This window comes from Nuphar pumila, chromosome 1 (genome assembly GCF_984573655.1).
Source record: "Nuphar pumila chromosome 1, dmNupPumi1.hap1.1, whole genome shotgun sequence".
Taxonomy (NCBI): Eukaryota; Viridiplantae; Streptophyta; class Magnoliopsida; order Nymphaeales; family Nymphaeaceae; genus Nuphar; species Nuphar pumila.
Genome location: NC_143249.1, coordinates 55,984,335 through 55,999,398, shown reverse-complemented (window position 1 = coordinate 55,999,398; position 15,064 = coordinate 55,984,335). Strand labels below are relative to the sequence as shown.

The 15,064-nt window shown below is 36.5% G+C and overlaps 1 pseudogene; it reads left to right on the top strand.

The window, feature by feature from the left end:
- Window positions 1–602: 602 nt before the first annotated feature.
- On the top strand, window positions 603–5,356 carry LOC149848946 (E3 ubiquitin-protein ligase RGLG3 pseudogene; annotated as a pseudogene).
- Window positions 5,357–15,064: the final 9,708 nt, after the last annotated feature.

Here is a 15,064-nt window from a genome sequence, read left to right as displayed (position 1 = left end):
TCACAGTTTCCTCGCTCCTCGAGGATTCTGTATCCATTCAGGATAAGGATTAAACCTGTTACCTCGCTCCTTGAGGTATTACCCAAACCTTCTGCGAGAGGTCGTCTGTTTTTAGAAAGTTGATTTAGTCTCAACAATGAGACGCCCCAGATCATCCCCTTTCCAAGCTTTAGGGAATCCCTTGTTTTTCTCTTCTCGCAAACCCCTTCTGGATTCATTCGTCCAAATTCTGAAGGTCCCATCATGGTTTCTTCACCCGAGGATTCCGTATGGTCGCCCTTATAGGTTAAGGGATAAGCTTGAGCCTCGCTCTGCGAGGTATCTTCCGTTCAGGTTAGGGTTAAACCTGAATCCCGCTCGACTAGATATCCTTTCTAGTCCCACCACGGTCGCTTCATTTGATGACTTTGTGCGATCCCCCCCCCACTCAGGTCAAGGGTAAAACCTGAATCTCGCTTCGGCGATGCATTTATTGTCCCGTCACGGTTTCTTCACTCGAGGATTCTATATGGTCGTCCCTTTTAGGATAAGGGTAAAGCCTGAATCTCGTTCCATGAGATATCTTCCTTTTCAGGTTTTGGTCAAACCCGAACCTTGTTTCGATGAGGTAATCCTCCCGTCCCATCATGGTTTTCCCCACAAAGGAATCCATGCTCTTTGTATATCCATTCAAGAAAGGATCATGCTTGAATTTCATCTCACGAGGTATTTCTCTCAAAATGTCCCATCGAGATCCGCTTACATTCCTTTTCCCATTCAAATTACCTTGATATATCTTCGTCCCATCCAGGTTAAGGGCTAAACCTCAGTCATTCCAAAAAGCTGATCTCACCTCATTCATGAGAATTGATCAAAATTCTTATCTTTCATTATGTTAGGACCTTCAATCAAAGTCCCATCACGATTTTCTCATTTCTATTATTCAGTCAAAATCATTTTCGAGGATTTCGTCTCCCCCAAGCCATTCAGGACAAGGCTTTAAGCCTGAAAAGCCATAATTCTTCCACACCCAGTTCAGGTTTGCTAAGCTGGGGCATTTTTTTTCAAAATTTGGAGTGTTTTCTTTGCCACTAAGCTCGGTTTCTTATCGGCTTAGTAGCAAAGAGGGGCATCTGTGAACACCCCAAATTTTTCAAAAATTTGTTAATATTCTCTTTTTGCCCTTTATCTTCATTTTCTAGGTAATTGAGTCACTTTTAAATCTAAATCTCATTTTATTTCTCAAGTTTCTGAAATTAAATTCATTTTTGTATATCTAACTCAATCCAGATAAAAGATCCAAACTTGAGTTTCGTTTTCCAATGTTTAAAATTAAATTCTCAAAATTTCCAAAATAACTTTTTGAAAAGCTTAGACAGTTTGTCCGGCATCCATTTGGATCCATCATGTTGTATTTCTCGATTCGAGTGTCAAAACTCGAACATTTTCTCAAAACCTGGGTCCAAACCCATTCTACTAAAGAAATTTCCCCAAAATGGTCTGAAATTCTCAAAAAAATACTTTTTGTAAATATTTCTCAGAAAAATACAAAAAAATTAGTGTTTAATCTTTGTTTTCTCGTAAAATCTTAGATTTTATTCCAAAGATACAAAAAAAATGAAAATAACACAAAAATCAAAAAATTGGGAAAAAAATAAAGAAAGCAAATGGTTTTAAAACTTGAAAGAGTTGAACTTTGCTAAAAACCTCCCTTAAAACCCCTTTTTGAAAACCAAAAACCACTTTTTAGAAAAATCCTGAAAAGGGATCCTCTATTGGGAATTTGAAAAGATTTGCAACGGCCACTCCCGTTCGCACCATCCATCACTCTCCTCCCTGTTGAGTGGCCATCCATCTCCAACAGCCTCCCTCTTTGGAATCCTCCTTTTTCTCCTTAAAAGGGGAGCACGCAGAAGGGGGAGGGATCCGTCTCCTACCTCTCCATTTACCCCATCCTCTGATCCATTCTTCACCTCTTTACTCAATTTCCTCATCCACAATTCACCTCTCTGTTGCATTCTCCTCCTTCGCCAGCATCCATTACGCTTACCCTCTTTACCTCTTCTTCTTCTTCGTTTTCTTTTCCCCATCTCCTCTCGGCTTCTTCTCTTTCACTCTCTTGGTAAAAAGAACGATCGAGTCTATGGTAATAAAAGGAAGATTTATCCTCCTTTAGCTAAAGGCAGAGAACCCGACTCCTGGTTTTTTATCCATCCACTGAGGGAGGTTGATCCTGTGACAGAAGCTCTGCCAAGGTGAGTAATTCTACTTTTGCTTCCCTTTCAACTTGTTTTAATCCTTATCTGTTTGAAGCAGAATAATGCATTTGCTGATCTGCTTATGGCAGCACCAGCATGCATTCTGCGATATAAATTGAGCCCCATCGATGGCTACATTTTTTTTTATTCGTTCCTTTATTTCAGCCATTGTAGAATTTATTTTCTGTGTTGATTTAAATCATTGCCCATTAGCATCAATCTCTTTCTGGCACAATACATTTTCTATTTTCTTTCCGTGTACCAAGGCATTCAAGGATAGATTCATGATCTATGTAGCCTTGCAAGGAGATTGAATCTATCTCAGACAGAGAATTCATTGTATATTTACAGACTGCGGTCTCTTTGCAACTTCTGGTTTATATTTGACATCTGATTAGTATAAATCAATGTTTAATTTCCTATGTTGTCTTCTTTTCTCCATTTACATATCGATTCTTTTATTTTATTTTTTTTGGTTCCTATTCGTTTCTATTTCCTGTATCATCGGTAGCATCTGATCATTTGGATCATCACACCTGATTCAAGTTATCAGGATCATTTGACATTTGTTTATATGTTTCGATCATTGTCATTTTTTTTTGTATTACCTTATTTGTATATCAAGCCTTCTGCAATTTCGTTTGGTCATTTTTTTTATATATATCATCGTATGTTCTCAAACTCCACTTTGATTCTTATAGCACATCCCCTGCACAAATGGTCTCTTGCACATTGCCAATGTGGCTTGGTAGTCGTCCAATCCTGCTGCTATCACTTGTATTGATTCCATCTAAAAAGGGGGGCAGCCACCCATGAGAAATCTATGTGTCTGTAGCAGTAGCTTGTATAACCCAGCAACAACGTTTTTTTTTAATTTATATTTACGACCCCTTGAGAATGGCCATGATATCAAACCAGACTCAAAGCAGATCGATAAGTTTTCCTTTTCTTGCAGTTTTTTTTATCTTCAATGATTCTCTGCAAATCAATATCATTTATATTCATTAGTGGTGCCTCTTGCTGCTATATACATACCATCGATTTCCTGCATCCCATGATTTTTTTTAGCTCTCACGTCGTAAGACAACATTGCTTGGTTTCCCATACATTTTCGCATCTCCGGTTGCATTGCATTCTCTCTGTTACTTGCAGTCATCCTGTATTTCCACACTTGTTTTTTTTTTTGCATTTCAGCAGTTGGAATTTTGCATATTTTTGGTTAGTTATTGGAATTTATAACATGTTGCGATCTCAATGTTGTTACATTACATCCTATCCTGCTATGGAATTAAATAAATCAAAATCCCTTCATCATCCATCCCATTTGATGTTTCATGAGCATCGTCGCGGGAGAGTATGGAATCCATTGGCAACAAAAGTTTGCAGTCATGTTAAGGGGCATGACTCCATGACTAATAGAAGGAAGCCACAAAGCTAGATTCAAGGAAAGCCCGCACTATCTAAACATCTTTCTGGTAAGAGAGCCACCGGCAGAGGCCCAACTCCTGAGATTTTATGAAGAACACTGGCTGGCTGCAGTTGGGAGACTAGATCACCAAGTATTACACAACTGGTTCTAAAAGGAGAATAATGGTATCACCCTGTCATAAGCATTGAAGGAGTACAGTTTCTTGGAACATTCTAAGCTTTTGCAGTCTGACTTCTGATAGATGGATAACCTGGAGATCCCCTACAAAGGAAACAATAAAAAATGTGATGGATCTCATATGACGATATAATCCCTTTGTCTCCTTCCACCGACTTCTTATTCTTCTTCATATTCACCATCACTGTTGCTGGTGTTGGTTTCTTCCTTGTGATTGTTCATTAGTACTTCCTTGTGATTGTTCATTGTTCGTTTTGCCTTAGAATTCTTTGTCTTGTGCTTCTGTCTCTCACTTCAATTTCTCAGATGGGAAACCAAGAATCTGTACAAGATTACTCTGTGGATAAATAATCTGATAGTTATCTTGATCCAAGTGGAAGTACTGTGAACCCTATCAGTCAGTGGAAGCAGCAGGTTTCCTTTATTGCTGATAATTTCAGCTCCCTTGATCAGGTTATTTCAGCCTTGAGAGATGCTGGACTTGAGTCATCACATTTAATTCTTGGAATTGACTTTACCAAGAGCAACGAGTAGACAGGGAAGCATTCTTTCCATAGGAGGAGCCTTCATGCAATTGGAGATATTCCTAATCCTTATGAACAAGCAATTTCTATAATCGGCCGTACATTATCTCCTTTTGATGAGGACAGCCTAATACCTTGTTTTGGGTTTGGTGATGCATCTACACATGATCCGTATGTGTTCAACTTCTTTGAGGATCACCAATGTTGTCATGGTTTTGAAGAAGTTCTGATCAAATACAGAGATATTGTTCCACACATGAAACTATCAGGCCCAACTTCCTGTTCTTCTGTAATTAATGCATCTATTGACATCATCGAGAGAAGCAATGGGCAGTATCACGTTCTTGTCATCATTGCAGATGGGCAGGTAGCACGCTGTGTTGATTTAGAACCTGGAAGTCTCAGTCCTCAAGAAAGTGCAACTATTGATGCTGTAGTTGCTGCAAGTCGGTACCCACTTTCAATTGTTTTGGTTGGTGTTGGAGATGGGCCATGGGAAGAGATGCAGCGGTTTTGATGATAACATTCCCAATAGATTATTTGACAACTTTCAGTTTGTAAACTTCACAAAAATAATGTCAGAAAACAAAGATATAGCTAAGAAGGAAGCAACATTTGTGCTTGCAGCTCTCATGGAAGTTCCTTTTCAGTATAGAGCGACTCAAGAACTCAATTATCTGGGTGGGCGAAAAATTAGAGTTCCAGGCCCTGCACCACTTCCTCCTCCCCCTGGAGTCCTCAATCATGATAAGGCTGTCCATGCTTTTCCACAGTCCATGAACTACCAGCCAACCATTACTTCAGCAACCAATACTTCAACAGAGCAGGTTTGTCCTATCTGTTTAACAAATCCAAGAGACATGGCTTTTGGATGTGGACATCTGACATGCAGGGATTGTGGCAAAACATTGTCGTTGCGCTCAATATGCCATCACCCACTTGCGGCAACCCTTGCTGCACTACATCACCATCACGTCCTATCATTGTAAAGGCAATTGCAGTTTCACCACTGCTGCACTTATCTCCAGCCTTCACCCTTACAGCTCTATGCAGCCACAGCCTTCCCTGCATCATCAGCATGCCATTCCCTTGTCATCCACCATTAGAAACTTACACAACACTGCCAGCATGGCCTCATCCATATTGTTATTTCTACCTCCCCATATACATTTTACCCTTTTCTCCACCATATATCACATAGAATTTTTCACCTTCATAACACATACCATGTATACACACAACCTTCACTATGCTGAACCTTTTCTATTGGTTGGGTATATGTATATCCACTGCTACTATTCTTACACTTACCACTGTTTACACCCTTCATATTCACCATTCCACTTATACATATATATACATATATATATATATGTGTGTGTGTGTGTGTGTGTATATACATTCATGTCCACATACATATATGTATATAAGTATACATACACATATGCATGTATATACGTATACAAATACATATCAATTTCATCTTTTCCACAATTTAGACCTCAAATATCTTGACATGTGAGCATTTTCGTCGTTGACATCTATATAATATGTGCAGTTTTCTTCCATTTTTTTTTTCGTATTAATTCAAGTATTTTGCAGGGGAATATGTGGAAAAGGTCATTATTTGGAGTTGTAAATTCTATTTCATGTATTATAATAGTTAGATTTTAATGAGAATTTACATTTCTTGTTTTAGATAGAATGAATGAGCATTATAAACATCATGAATTGCTTGTTTTTCATGCATTTTTTGCCTTTATCTCTCAAATTCTCACAAATGGCAACACGAATGGCATGTGCACCATTCCATAAGAGGTGATTAAATCCTAAGTTGATGATTTACATCAATGGCCATAGTCAGGATGTAAACAAGACTTAGGATTTTCATCTTTTATGAAATAACATTGCATCTACACTGGATCTTCTTAAAAAATCATCATATTTTCAAATATTTCTTCTTTTATTAGGGTTTAACTTAAAATTAACTCAATATATATACCGATGGCCATAGTCAGGGTATATTGAGAGTTAATTTCATTTTAAACTCTATAAAAGCACAAAAATATGTCTTATTCTTCACCTGAATTTAAATATAGATTATTATATAATACATTCAATGACCATAGTCAAGGATGTATTATATTTTCAATCTTATTTCAATTCATGTAAAGAATGAAATACGATTTTCAAAATCCAATTTCAAAATTTAAAATTCATTCATCATTTAGGATAGAACTGCATCATATTTTAAAAAATTCCTTTTTCAAAACTCCAAGTGATGTAAATATCTTCTTCAATCAATCCTCAATTCTTATAAAATCCAATTCATCCTTTCATTTTCAAATTCTATTTAATTTTTCAATCTCAAAGTTCAAATTAACTTTGAGATTTCAAATTCATTTTATATTCAAATTCAAAAGTTCCAAATTCATTTTATATTCAAAACTCCAATCAAATTCAAAGTTCAATTTTACTTTGAGATTCTTTATTCATCTTCTAAATTCCAAAATTCAAGTTTTCAAATTCAAAGTCCAATTTGACTTTGAAATTCATTTATATATTCAAAGTTCAAAATCTCAAATCAAAATTTCAAAAATAGATCCTAATCTCAACTTGGATCCAGATTTCCAAGTATAAATCTCCATTCTTTGGATCTCAGATTATAGATCCAAAATCCATTCTAGGATCCCGAACCCGGTTCTACTCTGAATCTTAGACTTCAGATCCACTCCATTTTAAGATCCAGAATCCAATTCTACATTGGATGTCAGACTTCAGATCCAAAACCCATCTTAGGATACAGAGTCCAATTCTACATTGGATCTCAGACTTCAGATCCAAAATCCATCTTAGGGTCCAGAATCCAATTCTATCTTGGATCTCAGATTTCAGATCCTAAACCCATTTTTAAGATCCAAAATCCATTTTAGGATTCAGAATCTAATCCCATCTTGGATTCCAGATCTTGCATCCCCTTCTATTCAGAATTCAGAATCCAATTCCAAATTTCGAATCCAATTCCATTTCATTCCCAGATTTCAAATCTAAATCCATTTTACAGATCACAGATGGATTTCTTAAATTCATTCCTATTTTGGATTTCTCAGATCCATCCTGATTTCAAAACTTCGAAATTTGAAATTCAATTCCATTTTCATTTCCTTTCCTAAATCCAAGTTTAAAAATTCAACTTCAAAAGCCCATTTCTGACTTTGAAGCCTCATCTCTCATCTTCAAATCTTTCTTTTCAAAATCAAGATTTATTTTCCCAACTCTGATCACTTCAAAGACTTAGAACTTCTCTGATCTATCTCAAGTTCTAAGTTAGATTCAATCATTCAGAAACCATTTCTTTATTCTATTATCAAGTCTATCTTAGAAAAACTTGGAGATTTTCAAAACATTTTTTTCAAAAGAGAATACATCCTTGCATTGCACAAGCATGATTCTTTGTGCATTTAGACTTAGGATAAATTCTTAGATGATATTTAGGCAAAGCAAAAGGCATAAATTCGATCCTTGGTTCGATTACCCTTGGTAAAGGCGCCAAGAACGATCAAACCTCATACCGACGAGCGAATCCCGTCTCTCCATTTTTCTCGCAATATATTTTCAAGACGGAGGCGAGTTATTTGCTAAATATTTTCAAATTAAGGTCAAGTGAGACCCCGCAAAAGAGTTCCTCTCTCTCTTCTTTTCTTTCTTTTCTCTTCTCTCCTCTTTTTTCTGTCTTTTATTTTTCTCCCTTCAAAAAGGAGGAAATAGAGGTTAAAAAGGAAAAGAGGTGGAAAAGAGAGAAACCACAAGAGAGGAAAATTTTTGCGATGATCACAGTTTTGACGACCGAGATGGGACCCGTCTCCGTCTGGTCGAATTTGTGCCTTTGCTTTGCTTTAATCTTATCTAAGTCTTTATTCTTTTATGTTAGCTTCATTTTTCATGCAAACCTTAGGAGCCTAGACTCTGTCCTAAGCTGACATCATTGCATATAGGATCTAAGTATGGTTTGGTAGGACTATATTGAGGAGATTATTCCATGTTCACATTAGACTTAGGTCTGAAATACAACTCTCCTTAATTCTAGGGATTGAATGCAAACAATGTATGCAAGTGTATGCTTATTTTCATTTAAATTCTATCTCCTTAGGACATGCATTAGAGCTTTCTGGTTTTATCAGCATGTTGATCATGTTTTTGAAAACATCCCTACCTATATTGTCCCGGTCTTCACGTTGCTGGGCTGTCTCACTGAACCATAGTTCGGGAGAGAGCCTCACAACTGGACCACTTATTTGGGTTCGCGCCCCCCTACCACGTACCTAAGGGCCATAGTCTGAGGTATATCAGTAGGTGCTCAAGGATGTTGGGAAACCTTACCTTAGAACCAGAGAGATATCTTATATGCCACATATTTCGAGCTTCGGCTTGAGTATATCGGCATACCTTGATTGAAATCAGATGATCTAAATCTTAGAGTTAGGATTAAGGTCCTATCAGCCATTTCAAATATTGCATTTAGAGTCAGCTTTAGGGAGTGCTGTTTGTGCATCCTTGCTTGTATATCTGTGATTGTATGATATTTTATATCTTCCTTATATTTTCCAAAAACCTGGGTATATATTTCAAAATTTCCTCTTTGTTTTTTTTTAAAACCCAGGTGTATTTTTCTTTCTCTTCTTCTTCTAAATTTCTTCAAAAAATTCTTCTGATCCTGCCTGCAAGTTCTTCAAATTTTAAAATCTTTACCATTTATTCTTAAATTTCATTTATTCTCTTATTTTCTTCTGATTTTATATTCTTGTTTTCATAAAAATCTCTTTCCATCAAGAGATATCCTTTTCAAAATGGTATTTTCTTTCATATTTTTGGTTACTCTCCCTCGTAGAGTAAACAACACAATTGTCAGAAATTTTGTGACGACTCAATCCCTAGTAAAGGGATACAATTTTTTTAGATTTCAACCTAATCCTTCCTCTTTTCAAAACTTCTCCAAAAGTTTCTTCGGTCTAAAACCTCCACTTTCCTCTACAGAGAACGCTGATATTCAAAAAATGGTTCAGACAAGAGCTGGAAAGGAAACAGTTCCTCAACACAGCGACAGTGAGGCGGAAGGGATGAGCTCTTCTAAATCAGTCAGAGGACAGGGTCAGAACATGGGAGATGACATTGACCCCGCTATGTATGATACGTTCCAAAAGATGATGGCGAGGATGATGTCGGAGCAAGCCGAGGCTAAGCTGAAAGAGGCAGTTCCTAAAAGCAAATTGAGGAAGAAGCCTGTAAAAAAGCAAGTCAGAATCGTCAGAAAGAAGGTACAACCAGACACTGCTTGTGAGGAGTCAGAGTCAGTCGAGGAAGAATCAGAAGAGGAAGAGCAGATTGTTTACCAACAGAATCCTCCGAGACAGTCCATAAAGATAGCTGCAGAAGAGCCCGAATCCGTCAACAAGCCCAAGTCTGGGACTCCAGCAGAGGACCTGATGAGCAAGCAGATGAAGGAGATGAATCGAGCAATCAAGGATGTTCAAACCAAGGGTAAGGGCAAGCAGACCTACACTGGCGAAGATTTTTACGATGGTCTAGATGGGGACGATAACCTAGAGAACCTTCCTCATAAATTTCTCAAGTTTGATGGAATTGGCAACCCTAAAGCCCACTTAGCCACCTTTTATGCAGAATGTTGTCATTTCAAAAAAGACAACAGGGCTCTGTTCATCTGTTTTCCCCGCAGTCTAGAGGGTGTAGCAGCCAGGTGGTATGCTGACCACATCAATCCTATCGAACTACGAGAGTTCGATGAAGTGGTAAATTTGTTCATTGACCGCTTCTTATTCAACACTAAAGCTTCACCTATGCTCAATCACCTTTACAACTTAAAGCAAAATGAGACTGAAAGAGCAGGAGAATTCATCCACCGGTGGAGAAGCACCTGCAACAAAATGAAAGTTCCCATTCTAGAGGAGCATGCATTGCAGATAATCCTCAGCAATTTCTCTCAGCCCCTGAGAAGCCTCTTTGCCACTTCTCCAGAAAAATCCTTTATCAAATTGATTGAGCGAGCCGAATGGCTCGAGGCAGGAATAGAAAGGGGGCTTTACGAGGGCATGCCTCTGACAAAAAATATCCAAGACCAGAAAAAGAAAGCGCAGTTCACTCATGCAGCTAATACCTCTGACAATGATCATGGCAGCAGTAAAAGAGGCCAGAACCACAACGCAGCTCAAGGGAAAAAGTCTTCCAAGCAGAATGACAAGCCGTCTCAGACTGACTTTCCGCAAAAAGAAAAGATAAAGCGCGAAGGTTGGAGTAATGATCGTGAGTTCACTCCTCTGAAGCAAACGCTCGAAGAAGCCCTTGAATTCATGCTGGAATGAGATGAACAAAAATAATGTGATGCAAATTAACTGAAATGTAAATTCAAAAGGAACAAAATGAACAAATCAAAGCAACGTAAACTAAATGAAAATTCAAAACTAGATGAAATGCATATTAGAAACAATATAAATGGATTTTGGAAGGGTTGAGAGGAGATTTGGTGGCCTCCACCGTGTGCGCCACCGCCGGATTGGGCTTCTCCACCGGAGAGGAAGGAAAGGAGAAAGTGAAGAAGCAAGGAAGGGAAAAGAGAGGGAAGGAAGGTGTGATCATCGCAAATTTTTTCCTCTCGTTCCTCTTTTCCTTTCTCTTCGCCTTTCTAACCTCTATTCCCTTTTTGAAGGGGAATAAAAGATAGAAAAGAAGAGAGAATGAGAAGAAGGAAGAAGAGAGAGGAACTTTTTTGCAAAGTCTCACTTGACCTTAAATTTGAAAATATTTAGAAAATTACTCGCCTCCGTTTTGAAATATTTGCTGGAAAATTGGGAGACGGGATTCGCTCATTGGTACGAGGTTCGACCGTTCCTGGCGCCTTTACCAGGGGTAATCAAACAAGGGATCGAATTTATGCCTCTTTGCTTTGCTAAAATATAATCTAAGAATTTATTCTAGGTCTAAATGCATAAAAAATCATGATTGTGCAATGCAGAAATGTATGCTTTTGAGAAAAACACTTTTGGAAATATGAGATTTTCCAAGTGATTCTGAAGTAAATGTGATGAAGAAATGATTTGAAATAATTGAATTTATCTTAGAACTTGAGATAGATCAGGAAAGATATTTTGAAGTTCTAAGTCTTTGAAATGATAAGAGTTTTGGGAGAATAAATCTAGGCTTTGAAAAGAATGTTTTGAAGCCGAGAAAAGAGAAAAAGGAATTTTCAAAGTCAGAAATAGACTTTGAACTTGACTTTTGAACCTGGATTTAGGAGAGGAAATATTTGAAATGGAATTGAATTCCAGATTTTGAAGTTTGGAAATCAGGATGGAATTTTGGATTTAGAAATCCAAATGAAATTTAAAAATAGAAATGGATTTAAGAAGTTCAGATGGAATCTGAAAATAGAATTGAATTTGAAATTTGGCATCCTAAATGGATTTGGATCTGAAGTCTGAGACCCAAAAATAAAGTTGGATTCAAAATCTGGAATCCTAAATGGAATTGGATCTGAAGTCTGAGATCCAAAATAAAGTTGGATTTGAAATCTGGAATCCTAAATGGAATTGAATCTGAAGTCTGGGATCCAAAAAATGAAGTTGGATTCGAAATTTGGAATCCTAAATGGAATTGGATCTGAAGTCTGAGATCCAAAATGAAGTTGGATTCTTGAATTCTAAGTGGAAATTGGATCCAAAGTCTGAGATCCAATATAGAATTGGATCCGAAATCTGGATCCAAAGTGGAATTGGGTTGTAATTTTGGATTTAGAAAGCCCAAATGAGACTTTTGAAGATGGATCTGGGTTTTGAAAACCCAGATTGAATTTAAAACTTTAGAAGAGAACCAAATTTTGATATTCAGAATCAATCTCAAAACTTTCATTTTGAATTGAGAATCAAGACTCAATCTTTAGGTATAACTTTGAAGATGAAGAATAAGTTTGATTTTGAAGTTTGAATTTAGGAGATGAATCATAAATTTCAAAGTTAATTTGAACCTTGAAATTTGATTTGAATTTGGAAATTGAATATATAAAAAATGAATTTTGAAATTTCAAAGTCAAATTGGACTTTGAAATTGAAATTTGAATCTTTAAAATAAGATAGAAGAATGAATAGAAATTAAAGATTTGATGTTCAAGATCACTTGGATTTTGAAAAAGAATTTTGAAAATATGATGTCATTCTATCCTAAATGATGAATGAATTTAAAGAATTTGAAATTGGATTTGAAAATCATATTTTATTCTTTAAATGAATGTAAATAAGATTGAGGATATAATACACTCCTGACTATGGTCATTGAATGTATTATATAATAATCATATTTGAATCCAGGTGAAAAATAAAATATATTTTGGTGCTTTTATAGAGTTTAAAATGAAATTAACCCTCAATATATCCTGACTGTGGCCATTGATATATATTTTGAATTAATTTTAATCTAAACTCTGATAAAAGAGGAAAATATTTAGAAAAATATGATGATTTTTGAAGAGGATCCAGTGTAGATCCAATGTTATTCTATAAAAGATGAAAATCCTAAGTTTTGTTTACATCCTGACTATGGCCATTGATGTAAATCATCAACTTAGGATTAATCACCTTTTATAAAATGGTGCACGTGCCATTCGTGTTCCCATTTGTGAATTTTCAGAAATAATGCAACAAATGATATTTATATGCTCATTCATTCTATCTAAGGCTGTAAATTAAAATTCTCATTAATATCTAACTATTACAATCTTAAATTGAAAGATCAAAGATTCCTGATCTAAGGAAGAGAGTCTAGATCATTCAGGCTTTCCTTGTAAAAAAAGAAGAAGAAAAAAGAAACGGGTTAGCTTGAGGCAAAAATGGAAAACACTCATGCTTAGGACCAACATGCACATGGCTAAGCATGATATATATATATATATATATATATATATATATATATATATATATATATATATATATATATATATATATATATATATATACGTGCAAAAAAATGTACGATGAGGCTAAGGAAGGAAAGGCCTATATGGATGCATATGTACTAAAGGATGGGATGCTTAGGTAAATGTTCATGTTGAAGAGATGATGCATATACTATAGAATTGCAGGGAGTGGGGTATGGTGTAGGAAAACAATAAGGCAGTGAGATGTTATGGCTGATGACGCACTAAATGCAAATGCACAGGTAGTAAAGGTGCCTAAGTATATGAAATGTAAGCATGGCAATTGCACTGATTAAAATTAGTATCTACATGAATGCAGAAAATGAGATAATGTATTCTGTAGAAATGCAGCCAGCAGTCTAATGCAACTTCAATACGTATTTGAACATGGCAAAATGTGAACATGGTAATAAAGGAAATTGCTTTGATGTGCCATTTGCACAGAGCCATTGAATGTAGTTATAAATGACACCTTCTACATCTCCCTACGGATCAAGAAATGAAGTAATGTAGCGGCAGGAGATTACAACAATCTCTTAATCTGCTGGGTCATGAACACACAGGAGATCACAACAGCCATGGGGCTTGTTGTGCTATGAAGACACAAGGTGCCACGATGTTTGTTATGTTGTGAAGGCACAGAAAATCATAACAATTAGCCTCTTTTCTTCCCCCCCCCCCCCTTTTTTTTATGCCAGGTACCGTATGTCCTTCCCAGAAATCTAATGAACTCACCATGCCTTCTTGGTTGGGAATGACCCAAGCAAATCTTATAACAGATATCAGTCTCATTTTTGCAGTAAAAACCAACATTTTCTAAGCAAATCATGATAAATTCTAAGTAAAGTTTTATAACAATTTCAAAACAGAAATTCATATTAAGTCAAGAAATTAATAACAAAAAAAAATGGATGCTGGAAGGGAAGTTTTCAAACCTGCTGCAGGCAGATACTATTCGTGGATTATTGATAACCTGCAGCGAATAGACATTCACCCAATCAGAAATCAATTTGCAATGGTATTAGCAAGATGGGCTCCAACAGTGTTAACATGTGGGTTTTTGGTAATGTAAAGGTGTGCTGTGGGGGATGTGATTACAAATGGAATATGGCATGCTGATATGTGAATGATAGGTAAGTGGGAAATGTGAATGTGAAGATGGTGTTATAACAAGTGACAGTAGGATGAAACAATGGTGAAATGTTGCTAAAAAAATCATACTGTAATTATCAGTTTGATGTGAGCTAAGCAAATACAATGGAAAAAGTCTATGGCCTTCAGACTTTTGAAAATAAAAATCTAGTCCCTTGAGCTAGGGAAACTTTCTGGTGAAGAAACTTTGTTTCCCAGTGAAGCCTGATTGCTTGAATTCGGGTCATATGGATTAGAGTCAAGTTTTAATTTACCAGAAGACATTGATGCCATGCCATTTATCCGGCTTCTCCCACTGATCTGTTGCCCACCATAAATGCCCCTTTTAGATCCTGTAATGCCGCTCCAGACAATTCCTCTAAACCAGTTTTGTCCTTTTTCACTCTTGCAACCCATTTTGACATTCTAGAATAGAGCATCAATAGGCATGCGATTTTGAGAGATATCATGAAATATCCCATTGAAATGTGTACAATCCTAGAGCTCTAGATGGTTCACACTATTTCTGAGATGATTTATTTGAAATTTATTATGCCTCCAGTCCTGTCTTCAGTAGGTCCAGCAG